Here is a 15,269-nt window from a genome sequence, read left to right on the forward strand (position 1 = left end):
CTTTTAAGATGTATCTAGACAGATACATGAATGGGCAGGAAGCAAAGAGATACAGACCCTTAGAAAATAGGTGACATGTTTAGGTAGAGGATCTGGATCGGCGCAGGCTTGGAGGGCCGAAGGGCCTGTTCCTGTGCTGTAATTTTCTTTGTAATTTTCTTTGTTCATACCTTTGGCTTAGACTTGAGTAACCCAACGTTCTCTTTGGCAGTCTCCCAAGTACTGTCCTTCACAAATTGCAACTCACCAAAGCTCTGCCACACATTTCTTATTTCACTTTAAATGTAGTTCCCTTGTTACCCCAGTGCTTGCCAAATTGCTTTGACTCTCCGCTTCCTTATGCAGAAATTTTGAAATTTGTGTCTTTTTATTATTTGTTCATGGGATGTGGCCATCGCTGGCTCGGCCAGCATTTATTGCCCATCCCTAATTACCCTTGAGAAGGTGGTGGTGAGCTGCCTTCTTAAAAGGCGGCGGTCTTTTAGGTAAGTACACCCACAGTGCTGTTAGGTAGAGAGTTCCAGGATTTTGACCCAGCGACAGCGAAGGAACGGCGTAAGAGTTTCAAGTCAGGATGGTGTATGGCTTGGAGGGGAACTTGCAGGTGGTGGTGTTCCCATGCATCTGCTGCTCTTGTCCTTCTAGGTGGTAGAGGTCGTGGGTTTTGAAGGTGCTGTCTAAGGAACCTTGGTGCGTTGCTGCAGTGCATCTTGGAGATGGTGCACACTGCTGCCACTGTGCGGCGGTGGTGGAGGGAGTGAATGTTTGTAGATGGGGTGCAAATCAAGCAGGCTATTTAGTCCTCCATGGTGTCGGGTTTGTTGTGTGTTGTTGGAGCTGCACTCCTCCAGGCAAGTGGACAGTATTCCATCACACTTCTGTTATGACCAGGTGAGAAAGAGGTTTAAGGTTTCCTTTCAGCCTTCACCTGGTCTTACTGTAACAGGGTTTAATTTTAAACACATTGTGTTTTTAGCTCCCCCTTGGTGAATCCTTGTTCACCGCTTTCCTATTACAAGGCAAATAAACCAGGACAAACAGGCTTTCTCAGGTTTAAAGAAGAAAAGTTTTAAGTTATTAAACTTAAACTTGAACTCTAATTCGGTTAACGCCTACGGATACATGATGCGCTGATGCTAGCATGCATACGCTATACACACATGCAAATAGAGACCGAAAAGAGAAGAAAAATTAGGTGGAAAAGCTTGAGGCTGTGTCTGAAGAGTTTTTGTTATGGTTCTTTGAGCTCACTGTAGAGTCCTTGATTGTAGGTAGATCATGCTTTTCGTTGGGGCCCAGTATTCTTCTTAAACCTTGTTCGCTATAGGAGACTTTTCTCTCTTGGGGTTCATGAGTCATCAGTAGATTCAAAGGCTTGTGAGAACGAGATGGGAGCAGACAGGAGAGAGATCTTCTCAGTCCAGGAGCAAACTGCTTTCTGCCCAAACTATTTGTACAAATTCAAAAACTCAAGTTGTCCAGCGGGTTAATCATGTGACTAGCTGGTTTGACCATGTCTGTTTGTGTATTTGGCCATCTTAGCCATCAACCTGGAATGCAAGGTCCCCCACTATCAACATCTGGTGATCAAAAGTCCATTGTGGGTTGAATGTCAGGGAATGGCTGCTTTGTCCTTCCAAACACTGTCTGTTAATATGTAAATGTCCTTTCCAGCCATGGCTGATCTGTTTAACAAGTCTTCTTCACTCCAGTAACAGTTTAAAATCAATGTTCATGAGAAAATTAATGTGCCTCATTGTTGGAGGGTGGGGGCCTAGCATGACACCTCCACACCCAGTGGAATGAAATGCAATTTGAGAAAAGTGAATTTCATTAAAAGGGTCAAGAGAAAAATATAAGATGCAGAAAAAAACATGCATTTCTCTCATTCATTCCCATTCATTCATAAATCCTAAAACGTATTAAAACTGTCTTCTCTTGGTGCCTGTGCTGCTTTATTTGCTCCCTTTTTGGCATCCAATGAACAAGTGGTTTTTTTTTGGGCAGTTTCTCTTCCATCTGCCCATTTCCATGGCTGCCCATGGTCTTTGCTCCTGCTGAGGTAAAATGTTTTTTTAAAGAGTCAGTAGTGGGTGGGACGACAAAAGCCCCCAATCAAGATATACAATTCCGATTGTGGTGGGAGAAACACACTGCTGATTCAGTGCTGTTCCTCCACAGATTGCCTAACATATCATTTTTAAATCTTCCAAATTAAAGAAAGACCCATCCAAATTGTATCATCTATGAATCCCTGAATGAGGCTAACCAAACCAGGTGTCTTTAGGTCAACAAATTAACTGTTTATTTAGAAAAACTAAATTCTTAAACACTATGAAGATATAAACAACATTTAAAATAGAAAAATATTTACGCTCCTGCTGAAGTGAAATCTTCCATTGTGGAACAGTCCAAGATTGCTTGAAGTCCTCACAGCTGTCCGATGGGGAAAAAAAAGTTTCTTCAACAGTAGAACAGTCTGTAGTCTAATTCAGCAGTTGAATTGATGCTCTTCTTTTCCAGCAATGAATTTCAACAATTACAGTTCAGTACTTAAAGGAATTTGGTTATTTTCTTTTAAGAAATTAATCTGGCCTAACATCGGAATTCTGAGAGTGTAATAAATAGGATTTAAATAAACTGAGAGAGAGCTCTCATTCCCTTCAGTATATGCTGGTCCAGTTGACTGTCTGTTTCTGTTAACTGTGTCTCAAAAGTCAGTTTTTCAACTAGTTTCAAATGTCGATCGGCAACAATGTATCTCTCGATCCTCAGTCTCTGAGTGGTTGTATCCCGGAGCAACCAGAATGCACTCTTTGAATTACAGTCTCTGAGTGGCTATATCCTGGGACAATGAGAATGCATTCTTTGATTCAGTCTCTGGAGCTTGTTTCTTTTGGGCCTCCTTATCTCGAGAGACAATGGATACGCGCCTGGAGGTGGTCAGTGGTTTGTGAAGCAGCGCCTGGAGTGGCTATAAAGGCCAATTCTGGAGTGACAGGCTCTTCCTTAAAGCAATACTGCTCTTTTCCAGCCAGATAGGCACACTGCATTCTTCCTGAAAAAAAGAACTTCAGGATCATAACACTATCCTGAACTCTCTTTCAGTGCTTTGCTGACTCATGCAAAAGCTTTTGACTTCAGGGGATGGGTGGTTCCCTTTTTTCTGACTATGGGAGAGGATTTTTGCTAATCTCCCCTTTGTCCCAGAGGACATTCCTGATGCAGGTATTTGTACAGACTCTACTGCACTCCCCTGTGGCATTTTGACTAGGTGAGGCATTGCCCTCACAGTTTCTCTGCCTCCTAGAGGTCTTTCTTTGTCTCTGCAGGTTCCTGTAAATGCTGGTGGCAACTCTGGTGGGGTGCTTCTAGAGTCTGCATTTATGTAGGAGAATGTGGGGTTTAATTTTTCACATTTTCCGGGGTTGGCTGACCGGACAGTAGGGGTTTTCATCTGGGATTCCTCCCGGACTTTCTTTAACCTGCCCTCTTGGTCACTCTTTCCCCTTACATGTCTAACCTTTTGCCAGCCTTGTGCCTGCCTGTCCCTTTTTGTTCTCAGTAGGAGTCCCTTATAGTTCACCAGCCCTCTGCTGGAGGGTCGTCCTAACACCAGTACAGGACTTAGGGGTGCAGGTTTCACTGTAGGTTAGGGTTTCCCCTCAACCTGGCACATGTGGCAACTCCTGCAGTACTCCACCACATCTTTGTGGAGTTTTCACCAGTCGAACTGCTGTCTTATGCAGGCTTTGGTCTTTCGTATACCGGCATGTACAGACCACTGTAGTCTCGTGAGCCCTTCTTAATATTTGTCTCTCTGCAGCACCACTAACTGGTGAACTACTGTCTACTCCTTGCTCTCAGGTCTGTGAGGAGAACTCCATTTCCTCATCAGTACCTCATACTTTAAATAGTAGCAATCAGGGACTCCCTCTACTTCACTTTCAGACTGGGCAGCCTGTGCTAGCTCTCACAATACTGGGTCGGCTCGCTGAGCCTTGTCTAGGGAAAATCCATTTAATTCATCCCCTGGGTCTCCTAACTTTCCAAAGAAAATTTTGGGCAGGCAGACCTCATGGTTATATGCCTGCAGTGCCAATGCAATCTCCTCTATGGGAGCTGGTTTGATCATGGCCTGATCCACTACATATTCAGGGAAACTGCAGGGATCCATCTCCCGCCACTGCCCTGTTTCTCTGACTTCCTGCGGTCTTTCTTTCACTACTGGGGGGCTACCACCTTCACCCTCGCCAGATCATTACCGAGGAGCAGGTCAACCCCATTCACAGGCAAACTGGGGGCAATCCCTACAGTCACCCATCCCAAAACTAGGTCACACTCCAGGTGCACCCAGTGTACAGGTACAGGCATACACTGCCCTCCAATACCATTCACCACCATTTTGGTGTTCACTGCACTCTCTGGGGGAAAGGTCAGGCCTTTTCCCAGTAAAAGGGATCAAGTGGCCCCTGTGTCCCTGAGAATTACTAAAGGCTTGCTTGCCCACTCTCCCTTCAGACATAAATCCCTGATAACTCTTTGGAACCCCATTAAGTTCGCCTGCACTTGCAGCGGTAGACTTCCTGAGTCTCACTCTTACTGCAGTTAAAGCCATAGCTTGTTCTGCTGTGCTTTCCATCAGGGTCATTTCTTCACTGAGCGGGTGTGCCCTGATTAATCCTACAGGTTTTCCCTTTAGTTTCCAGCAGTCAGCTTTTAAATGCCCTGCTTTATTACAATGGAGGCACACAGATCTCCAGGTCTCACCCTTGCTCACAGCACCTTCCTTTTTGGCTCGAGGAGGGCCCCCTGTGTCTCCTGCTTTTCTTTCTCTGCCAGGACTGTTTCAACTCCTATCACCTTCCCACCCTTTGTCCCTTTTGGATTTGTGGGGGTGACAAGGAAAACTTCTCCCCTGGGAAACCGACTCATAAATTAAAGCAAACTCATCAGCCAGGACAGCCGCTTGCCAGGCTCCTGGACCTGCTGCTCCTCTACATGGGTCTTTATGGAAAGTGGGAGAGAGTGTTTAAATTCCTCTAACACAATTAATTCCCTGAGATTTTCATAGTTGAGCTCTACTTTAAGAGCCCTCTGCCACTCGTCAAAAGCCAGCAGTTTACTTCTTTCAGACTCCAGATAAGTTTGATTAGCTTGCTTCTTGAGGGTTCTAAACTTTTGGCGATAGGCTTCAGATACTAATTCATATATGCCCCGAGGATAGCATTTTTGGTCAGTTCATAATTTGATGAACTCTCATCTGGCAATAGGGAATAAACCTCCTGGGCTTTTCCAGTTAGCTTGCTTTGTAGTAAAAGAGGCCAGGTCTCAGCTGGCCATTTTAGCTGCCTTGCCAGTTTCTCAAAGGACACAAAAAATGCTTCTAAATCCTCCTCATTGAATCTTGGAATTAGTTGAACTAGTTTTAACAATTTTGTACCAAGCCCAGAATTATGCTCCTCCATATTGGCCATGCTGTCACTGGGATTACTCTGTTCCCCCTAGTTAACTCAAGCTGCTTCAACTGTCTCTTTTGTTGCTTTCCTTCTGGAATATTCTTTCTCTCTCACTCTCCTCAAATTCAAGTTTTTATTCATTCATGGGATGTGGAAGACGCTGGCCAGGCCAGCATTTATTGCCCATCCCGCATTGCCCTTGAGAAGGTGGTGGTGAGCTGCCTTCTTGAACCGCTGCAGTCCATGTGGGGTAGGTATACCCACAGTGCTGTTAGGAAGGGAATTCCAGGATTTTGACCCAGCGTCAGTGAAGGAACGGTGATATAGTTCCAAGTCAGGATGGTGTGTGACTTGGAGGGGAATTTGCAGGTGGTGGTGTTCCCATGTATTTGCTGCCCTTGTCCTTCTAGTTGGTAGAGGTCGCGGGTTTGGAAGGTGCTGTCTAAGGAGCCTTGCTGCATTGCTGCAGTGCATCTTGTAGATGGTACACACTGCTGCCACTGTGCGTCGGTGGTGGAGGGAGTGAATGTTTGTAGATGGGGTGCCAATCAAGCGGGCTGCTTTGTCCTGGATGGTGTCGAGCTTCTTGAGTGTTGTTGGAGCTGCACCCATCCAGGAAAGTGGAGAGTATTCCATCACACTCCTGACTTGTGCCTTGTAGATGGTGGACAGGCTTTGGGGAGTCCGGAGGTGAGTTACTCACCTCAGGATTCCTAGCCTCTGACCTGCTCTTGTAGCCACGGTATTTATATGGCTACTCCAGTTCAGTTTCTGGTCAATGGTAACCCCTAGGCTGTTGATAGTGGGGGATTCAACGATGGTAATGCTATTGAATGTCAAGGGGAGATGGTTAGATTCTCTCTTGTTGGAGATGGTCATTGCCTGGCACTTGTGTGGCGCGAATGTTACTTGCCACTTATCAGCCCAAGCCTGGATATTGTCCAGGTGTTGCTGCTTTTCGACACAGACTGCTTCCGTATCTGAGGAGTCACAAATGGTGCTGAACATTGTGCAATCATCTGCGAACATCCCCACTTCTGACCTTATGATTGAAGGAAGGTCATTGATGAAGCAGCTGAAGTTGGTTGGGCCTAGGATACCACCCTGAGGAACTCCTGTAGTGATGTCCTGGAGCTCAGATGAGTGACCTCCAACAACCACAACCATCTTCCTTTGCGCTAGGTATGACTCCAGCCAGCGGAGGGTTTTCCCCCCTGATTCCCATTGACCTCAGTTTTGCTAGGGCTCCTTGATGCCATACTCGGTCAAATGCTGCCTTGATGTCAAGGGCAGTCACTCTCACCTCACCTCTTGAGTTCAGCTCTTTTGTCCATGTTTGAACCAAGGCTGTAATGAGGTCAGTAGCTGAGAGGCCCTGGCGGAACCCAAACTGAGCGTCACTGAGCACGTTATTGCTAAGCAAGTGCTGCTTGATGGCACTGCTGATGACACCTTCCATCACTTTACTGATGATTGAGAGTAGGCTGATGGGGCGGTAATTGGCCGGGTTGGATTTGTCCTGCTTTTTGTGTACAGGACTTACCTGAGCAATTTTCCACATTCCAGGGTAGATGCCAGTGTTGTAGCTGTACTGGAACAGCTTGGCTAGGGGCGCGGCAAGTTCTGGAGCACAGGTATTCAGTACTATTGCTGGAATATTGTCAGGGCCCATAGCCTTTGCAGTATCCAGTGCCTTCAGTCGTTTCTTGATATCACGCAGAGTGAATTGGAGGAGGCCGAGATGGATCATCAACTCGGCACTTCTGGCTGAAGATTGTTGCAAATGCTTCAGCCTTATCTTTCGCACTGATGTGCTGGGCTCCCCCATCATTGAGGATGGGGATATTTGTGGAGCCACCTCCTCCAGTTAGTTGTTTAATTGTCCACCACCATTCACGGCTGGATGTGGCAGGACTGCAGAGCTTAGATCTGATCCGTTGGTTATGGGATCGCTTAACTCATTTTGAGGTATGCCTGGTGCTGCTCCTGGCATGCCTTCCTGCACTCTTCATTGAACCAGGGTTGGTCTCCTGGCTTGATGATAATGGTAGAGTGGGGGATATGCCGGGCCATGAGGTTACAGATTGTGGTTGAGTACAATTCTGCTGCTGTTGATGGACCACAGCAACTCATGGATGCCCAGTTTGCATTGCTAGATCTGTTCGAAATCTATCCCTTTTTGCACGGTGATAGTGCCACACAACACGATGGATGGTATCCTCAATGTTAAGGCGGAACTTCGTCTCCACAAGGACTGTGCGGTGGTCACCCCTACCAATACAGTCATGGACAGATGCATCTGCAGCAGGCAGATTGGTGAGGACGTGGTCTATGTTTTTCCCTCGTGTTGGTTCCCCCACCGCCTGCCGCAGACCCAGTCTCGCAGCTATGTCTTTTAGGACTCGGCCAGCTCGGTCAGTAGTGGTGCTACCGAGCCACTCTTGGTGATGGACATTGAAGTCCCCCACCCAGAGTACATTTTGTGCCCTTGCCACCCTCAGTGCTTCCTCCAAGTGGTGTTCAACATGGTGGAGTCATCAGCTGAGGGAGGGCGGTAGGTGGTAATCAGTAGGAGGTTACCTTGCCCATGTTTGACCTGATGCCATGAGACTTCATGGGGTCCGGAGTCGATGTTGAGGACTCCCAGGCCGACTCCCTCCCTACTGTATACCACTGTGCCACCACCTCTGTGATTGCAGTGTCTGGGACATTGTCTGTAAGGTATGATTCCATGAGTATGACTATGTCAGGCTGTTGCTTGATTATTCTGTGGGACAGCTCTCCCAACTTTGGCACAAGCCCCCAGATGTTAGTAAGGAGGACTTTGCAGGGTCGACAAGGCTGGGTTTGCCGTTGTTGTTTCCGGTGCCTAGGTCGATGCCGGGTGGTCCGTCCGGTTTCATTCCTTTTTATTGACTTCGTAGCGGTTAGGTACGACTGAGTGGCTTGCTAGGCCATTTCAGAGGGTATGTAAGAGTCAACCACATTAATGGGGCTCTAGAGTCACATGTAGGCCAGACCAGGTAAGGACAGCAGATTTCCTTCCCTAAAGGACATTAGTGAACCAGATGGGTTTTTACAACAATCGACAATGGTTTCATGGTCATCATTAATTAAACTCAAATTCCACCTTCTGCTGTGGTGGGATTCGAACCCATGTCCCCAGAGCAATGCCCTGGGTCTCTGGCTTACTAGTCCAGTGATAATACCACTACGCCACCACCTACCCTGATTGCAATTGTATCTTTATTAACAATACCTTGTCGGAGTCTACTTCTCGCTCTGTTTCTGCTTCTTCAGGTTCAAGGAAAAATTGGTTGGCCACTTGCCACGTACAGTGATCTCACACTTCTCAGCCATTTTACTCAACTCCTCCATGGACAGTGCTTTTAACTTATCCCAAGCTGCTTTACCCTGGCTTGGAGAGCGACTCGCTTCAGTTGCAGACATGTTAGTATTCAAGCATACACAAGCACATGAAAACCTGTATTGAAATCTTGCTCTTTTTTGATTGAGAACAATTTGGCTTCCCACTTCCAATTTCTCTCATTTGTCTGTGGGTAAAATCCCGGATGCCAGCACGCAAATTTCTGTTATGACCAGGTGAGAAAGAGGTCTAGGGTTCCCTTTCAGCCTTCACCTGGTCTTACTGTAACAGAGTTTGATTTTAAACACATTGTCTTTAGCTCCCCCTTGGTGAATCCTTGTTCACCGCTTTCCAATTATAAGGCAAAGAAACCAGCACAAACAGGCTTTCTCAGGTTTAAAGAAGAAAAGTTGAAATTTATTTAACTTAAACTCTAATTCATTTAACGCCTACAGATACACAATGCGCCCACACTAGCATGCAAACACGATGTACACATGCAAATTGAGACAGAAAAGAGCAGAAGAAAAATAAAGTGTAAATGTTTGAGGCTGTATCTGAAGAGTTGTTGTTACGGTTCTTCGAGCTCACTGTAGAGTCCTTGAGATCTTGCTTTTCATTGGGGCCCAGTATTCTTCTTAAACCTTGTTCGCTGTAGGAGACTTTTCTCTCTTGGGGTTCATGAGTCATCAGTGGATTCATAGACTTGTGAGAAAGAGATGGGAGCAGACAGGAGAGAGATCTTCTCAGTCCAGGAGCAAACTGCTTTCTGCCCAAACTGTTTGTACTAATTCAAAAACTCAAGTTGCCCAGCAGGTTAGTCATGTGACTAGCTGGTTTGACCATGTCCGTTTGTGTATTTGGCCATCTTAGCCGTCAACCTGGAATGCGAGTTCCCCCACCTTCAACGTCTGATGATGAAAAGCCCATTGTGGGTTGAATGTTAGGGAATGGCTACTTTGTCCTTCCATGCTCTGTCTGTTAATATGCAAATGTATTTTCCAGCCACGGCTGATCTGTTTAACAAGTCTTCTTCACTTCAGTCACAGTTTAAATCAATGTTCATGAGAAAATTAATGCGCCTCATTGTTGGCAGGTGGGGGCCTAGCATGACATTCCTGACTTGTGTCCTGTAGATGGTGGACAGGCTTTGAGGAGCCAGGAGATGAGTTACTCACCGCAGGATTCGTAGCCTCAGACTTGCTCTTGTAGCCATGTTATTTGTATGGATACTCCAGATCAGTTTCTGGTCAATGGTAACCCCCAGGATACTGATAATGGGGGATTCAGCGATCGCAGTGCCATTGAATGTCAAGGGGAGATGGTCATTGCCTGGCACTTGTGTGGCAGAAATGTTACTTGCCACTTATCAGCCCAAGCCTGGGTATTGTCTAGGTATTGCTGCATTTCTGCATGGACTGCTTCAGTATCTGAGGAGTTGCAAATGGTGCTGAACATTGCGCAATCAGCGGCAAACATCCCCACTTCTGATCTTATAATGGAGGGAAGGTCATTGATGAAGCAGCTGGGCTTAGGACACCATCCTGAGGAACTCCTGCAGTGATGTCCTGGGGCTGAGATGATTGACCTCTGACAACCACAACCATCTTCCTTTGCGCTAGGTATGGCTCCAACCAGCGGAGAGTTTTCCATGATTCCCATTAACTCCAGTTTTGATGCCCTGCTTGGTCAAATGCTGCCTTGATGTCAAGGGCAGTCACTCTCACCTCACCTGTCCATATTTGAACCAAGTCTGTAATGAGGTCAGGAGCTGAGTGGCTCTGACAGAACCCAAACTGAGCTGGTTATTGCTAAGCAAGTGCTGCTTAATGACGACATTTGGCTGGATTGGACTTGTCCTACTTTTTGTGCACAGGACATAGCTGGGCAATTTTCCACATTGCCAGTCTTGTTGGTATACTGGAACAGCTTGCGGGGGGGGGGGGGGGGGGGGGGGTGCGGTGTAGGGGCACAGCAAGTTTTGGACCACCGGTCTTCAGCACTATTGCCAGAATGTCATCAGGGCCCATAGCCTTTGCAGTGTGCAGTCATTTCTTGATATCAGGTCAGAGTGAATCGAATTGGCTTAAGACTGGCATCTATGTTGCTGGGGACCTCAGGAGGAGGCTGAAATGCATCATCCGCTCAGCACATTTGGCTGAAGATTGTTGCAAACGCTTCAGCCTTACCTTTCGCACTGATGTTTTGGGCTCCCTCATCATTGAGGATGGGGATATTTGTTAAGCCAGTTCGTTGTTTAATTGTCCACCACCATTCACGACTGGATGTGGCAGGACTGCAGAGCTTAGATCTGATCTGTTGGTTATGGGATTGCTTAGCTCTGTCTATTACACATAAGTAGTGCTGGTAGCAGCTTCACCAAGTTGGCACCTTATTTTGAGGTGCTGTTCCTGGCATGTCCTCCTGCACTCTTCATTGAACCAGGGTTGGTCCTAGCTTGATGGTAAAGCATGAGATATGCTGGTGAGAGTGTTGTTAACAACAATTCTGCTGCCGCTTGCCCACAGCCCATCATGGAGTGCCATTCCACCCCCACTCTTATGATGGAAGAATACCCTTGTTTGGCCTAATGCTATTCGAAATTCCAAATTAATTAATGAATACCAAATTCCACCTTCGGGCATGGGGTAGGAGGGGGGAAGATTCAAACCTTACGTCTCTGCTCTAGTTACTAGTCAGTCATAATACCACTGAACCACCGCCTCCCCTACCTTTTTAATCACGAAATCCATCATGCATTCTACTGTCCATGCCCTCACTCTTTCCTTGTCACTGTTTATATCCTCAGCTCTTCTGACCGACCTCCTTTAGATCTCTTTTAATATTTGCCTTGCCTTCAGCTGCAGAACCTTCATCCCTTTTGACCAGGGCTCCTTACCCTTCCCGAGATGATTCGGAGTTTCGCGGAATCGGACCTTCCTATTCCAAGCACTGCCTCCAGTCTTCCGGGAGATGAGCGATTTAAGTTTACTGCGGCAGTGCGGCCACATGAAAAACAAGCACTTTTTTGTGAGGTCCCGTAAACAATGACTAGCTGTTCTCCTGGCGTCCGAGTTCGAATCAAATTAAACCGCAATTATATTAAAAAGAATGATTTTCCCTGGAGCTGCTCAGAGTTAACCCGGCAAAGCCACCGGGAGCAATGCCAGCAATGGGGCGGCCCGACATCGGGGGGTTCGGGGAGATTCGAGAATGGGGACTGGGGAGTTGGAGACTGAGGAATGGGGACTGGGGAAGTTGGAGAATAGGGGCTGGGGGAGTTGGAGATTGGGGACTGGGGGAGTTGGAGAATGGGGACTGGGGGAGTTGGAGATTGGGGACTGGGGACTGGGGGAGTTGGAGATTGGGGAATGGGGGAGTTGGAGAATGGGGACTGGGGGAGTTGGAGATTGAGGAATGGGGGAGTTGGAGAATGGGGACTGGGGGAGGTGGAGATTGGGGAATGGGGGCTGCGGGAGTTGGAGAATGGGGACTGGGGGAGTTGGAGAATGGGGAGTTGGGGAATGGGGACTGGGGGAGTTGGAGAATGGGGACTGGGGGAGTTGGAGATTGGGGACTGGGGGAGTTGAAGAATGGGGACTGGGGAGTTGGAGATTGGGGAATGATGGATTTGGAGAATGGGGACTGGGGGAGTTTGAGAATGGGGGCTGGGGGAGTTGGAGTTTGGGGACAGGGGACTGGGAGAGTTGAAGAATGGGGACTGGGGAGTTGAGGAATGGGGACTGGGGGTATTGGAGATTGGGGAATGGGGAGTTGGGGAATGGGGACTGAGGGAGTTGGCGAATGGGGGCTGGGGGAGTTGGAGAATGGGGACTGGGGGAGTTGGAGAATGGGGAGTTGGGGAATGGGGACTGGGGGAGTTGGAGAATGGGGACTGGGGGAGTTGCAGAATGGGGACTGGGGGAGTTTGAGATTGAGGAATGGGGGAGTTGGAGAATGGGGACTGGGGGAGGTGGAGATTGGGGAATGGGGGCTGCGGGAGTTGGAGAATGGGGACTGGGGGAGTTGGAGAATGGGGAGTTGGGGAATGGGGACTGGGGGAGTTGGAGAATGGGGACTGGGGGAGTTGGAGATTGGGGACTGGGGGAGTTGAAGAATGGGGACTGGGGAGTTGGAGATTGGGGAATGATGGATTTGGAGAATGGGGACTGGGGGAGTTTGAGAATGGGGGCTGGGGGAGTTGGAGTTTGGGGACAGGGGACTGGGAGAGTTGAAGAATGGGGACTGGGGAGTTGAGGAATGGGGACTGGGGGTATTGGAGATTGGGGAATGGGGAGTTGGGGAATGGGGACTGAGGGAGTTGGCGAATGGGGGCTGGGGGAGTTGGAGAATGGGGACTGGGGGAGTTGGAGAATGGGGAGTTGGGGAATGGGGACTGGGGGAGTTGGAGAATGGGGACTGGGGGAGTTGCAGAATGGGGACTGGGGGAGTTTGAGAATGGGGACTGGGGGAGTTAGAGATTGGGGACTGGGGGAGTTGGAGATTGGGGAATCGGGGAGTTGGAGAATGGGGACGGGGGGAGTTGGAGAATGGGGAATGGGCAGTTGGAGAATGGGGAATGGGGGAGTTGGAGAATGGGAACTGGGGGAGTTGGAGATTGGGGAATGGGGAGTTGGGGAATGGGGACTGGGTGAGTTGGAGACTGGGGACTGGGGGAGTTGAAGAATGGGGACTGGGGAGCTGAAGATTGGGGAATGTGGACTGGGGGAGTTGGAGAATGGGGGCTGGGGGAGTTGGAGATTGTGGAATGAGGAATGGGGGAGTTGGAGAATGGGGACTGGGGGAGTTGGAGATTGGGGACTGGGGGAGTTCAATAATGGGGACTGGGGAGTTGGAGATTGGGGAATGGGGGAGTTGAAGAATGGGGACTGGGAGAGTTGGAGATTGGGGAATGAGGAATGGGGGAGTTGGAGAATGGGGACTGGTGGAGTGGAGATTGAGGGAGTTGGAGATTGGAGAATGGGGACTGGGGGAATTGGATTTTGGGGAATGGGGACTGGGGGAGTTGGAGATTAGGGGAGTTGGAGATTGGGGAATGGGGACTGGGGGAGTTGATGAATGGGGACTGGGGAGTTGGAGAATGGGGAATGGGGAGTTGGAGAATGGGGACTGGGGGAGTTGGAGATTGGGGAATGGGGAGTTGGGGAATGGGGACTGGGTGAGTTGGAGATTGGGAACTGGGGACTGGGGGAGTTGAAGAATGGGGACTGGGGTGTTGGAGGTTGGGGAATGGGAACTGGAGGAGTTGGAGAATGGGGGCTAGGGGAGTTGAATAATGGGGACTGGGAGAGTTGGAGATTGGGGAATGGGGGAGTCGAAGAATGGGGACTGGGAGAGTTGGAGATTGGGGAATGAGGAATGGGGCAGTTGGAGAATGGGGACTGGGGGAGTGGAGATTGAGGGAGTTGCAGATTGGAGAATCGGGACTGGTGGAGTTGGAGATTGGGGAATGGGGAGTGGGGGAGTTGGAGATTGGGAAATAAGGACTGGGGGAGTTGGAGATTGGGGAATGGGGAGTCGGAGATTAGGGAATGGGGAATGGGAACTGGGTAGTTGGAGAAACTGGGCGAGTTGAAGATTGGGGAAAGGGGACTGGGGGAGTTGGAGATTGGAGAATGGGAACTGGGGGAGTTGGAGATTGTGGAATGGGAGCTGGGGAAGTGGAAGGCTTGGGGGAGTTGGAGATTGGAGGAGTTGGAGATTGGGTGAGTTGGGGGCTGGAGAGGAGTTGGAGAATGGGTACTTGGGGAGTTAGGATTGGTGAATGGGGACTGCGGGAATGGGGACTGCGGGAGTGGGGACTGGGGTAGTTAGAGATGGGAATGGGGGCTGGGCTGGAGTTGGAGATGGCAGCATGGGGCCTGGGAAGGGAGGTGAGGCTTGGAGAATTTGAGTCAAAGGAGCAATAGATGGAAATGGAGGCTCGGAGAGGAATTGGAGACTGGGAATAATGCATGCGGTTGGGGGGGTTGGTGGTGGTAGAGAGGGAAATTAGGGAATGGGAGCTCATTAGGGCAATGGGGAATAGGGGCTCAGGGAGCTGCGGAATTAGAAATGGAGGCTTGGTGGGAATTGGAGACGAGGAATGGGGCTCAAGGAGTGGCAAATGGGGGCTGGTGGGGATGCTCAGTTTTCCATCCTTGCCTGTTTGTGAGTGGCCTCCTGGTTCTTGGAACTTCTCACACAATAACCGCTGGTGCAAAACTACAAATAAAGATTCTCAACTCCAGGGGACCCAACCTTTATCTGCTAAATTCAGTTAGATTTGTAGAAGTGATGTAATCTAGCATCATGTAGTCAGAACCCTCCAGGAATGCCTCCAACAAAGTTGGCAAACTTAGTTTTGACCCAAGAATATTCTCCTCAAACTCCTCCACTTGCCTACCTCTCTTCCTTCATTTAAAAGCCTCCTCAAAACTTAT

This window comes from Heterodontus francisci, chromosome 4 (assembly GCF_036365525.1).
Source record: "Heterodontus francisci isolate sHetFra1 chromosome 4, sHetFra1.hap1, whole genome shotgun sequence".
Classification (NCBI taxonomy): Eukaryota; Metazoa; Chordata; class Chondrichthyes; order Heterodontiformes; family Heterodontidae; genus Heterodontus; species Heterodontus francisci.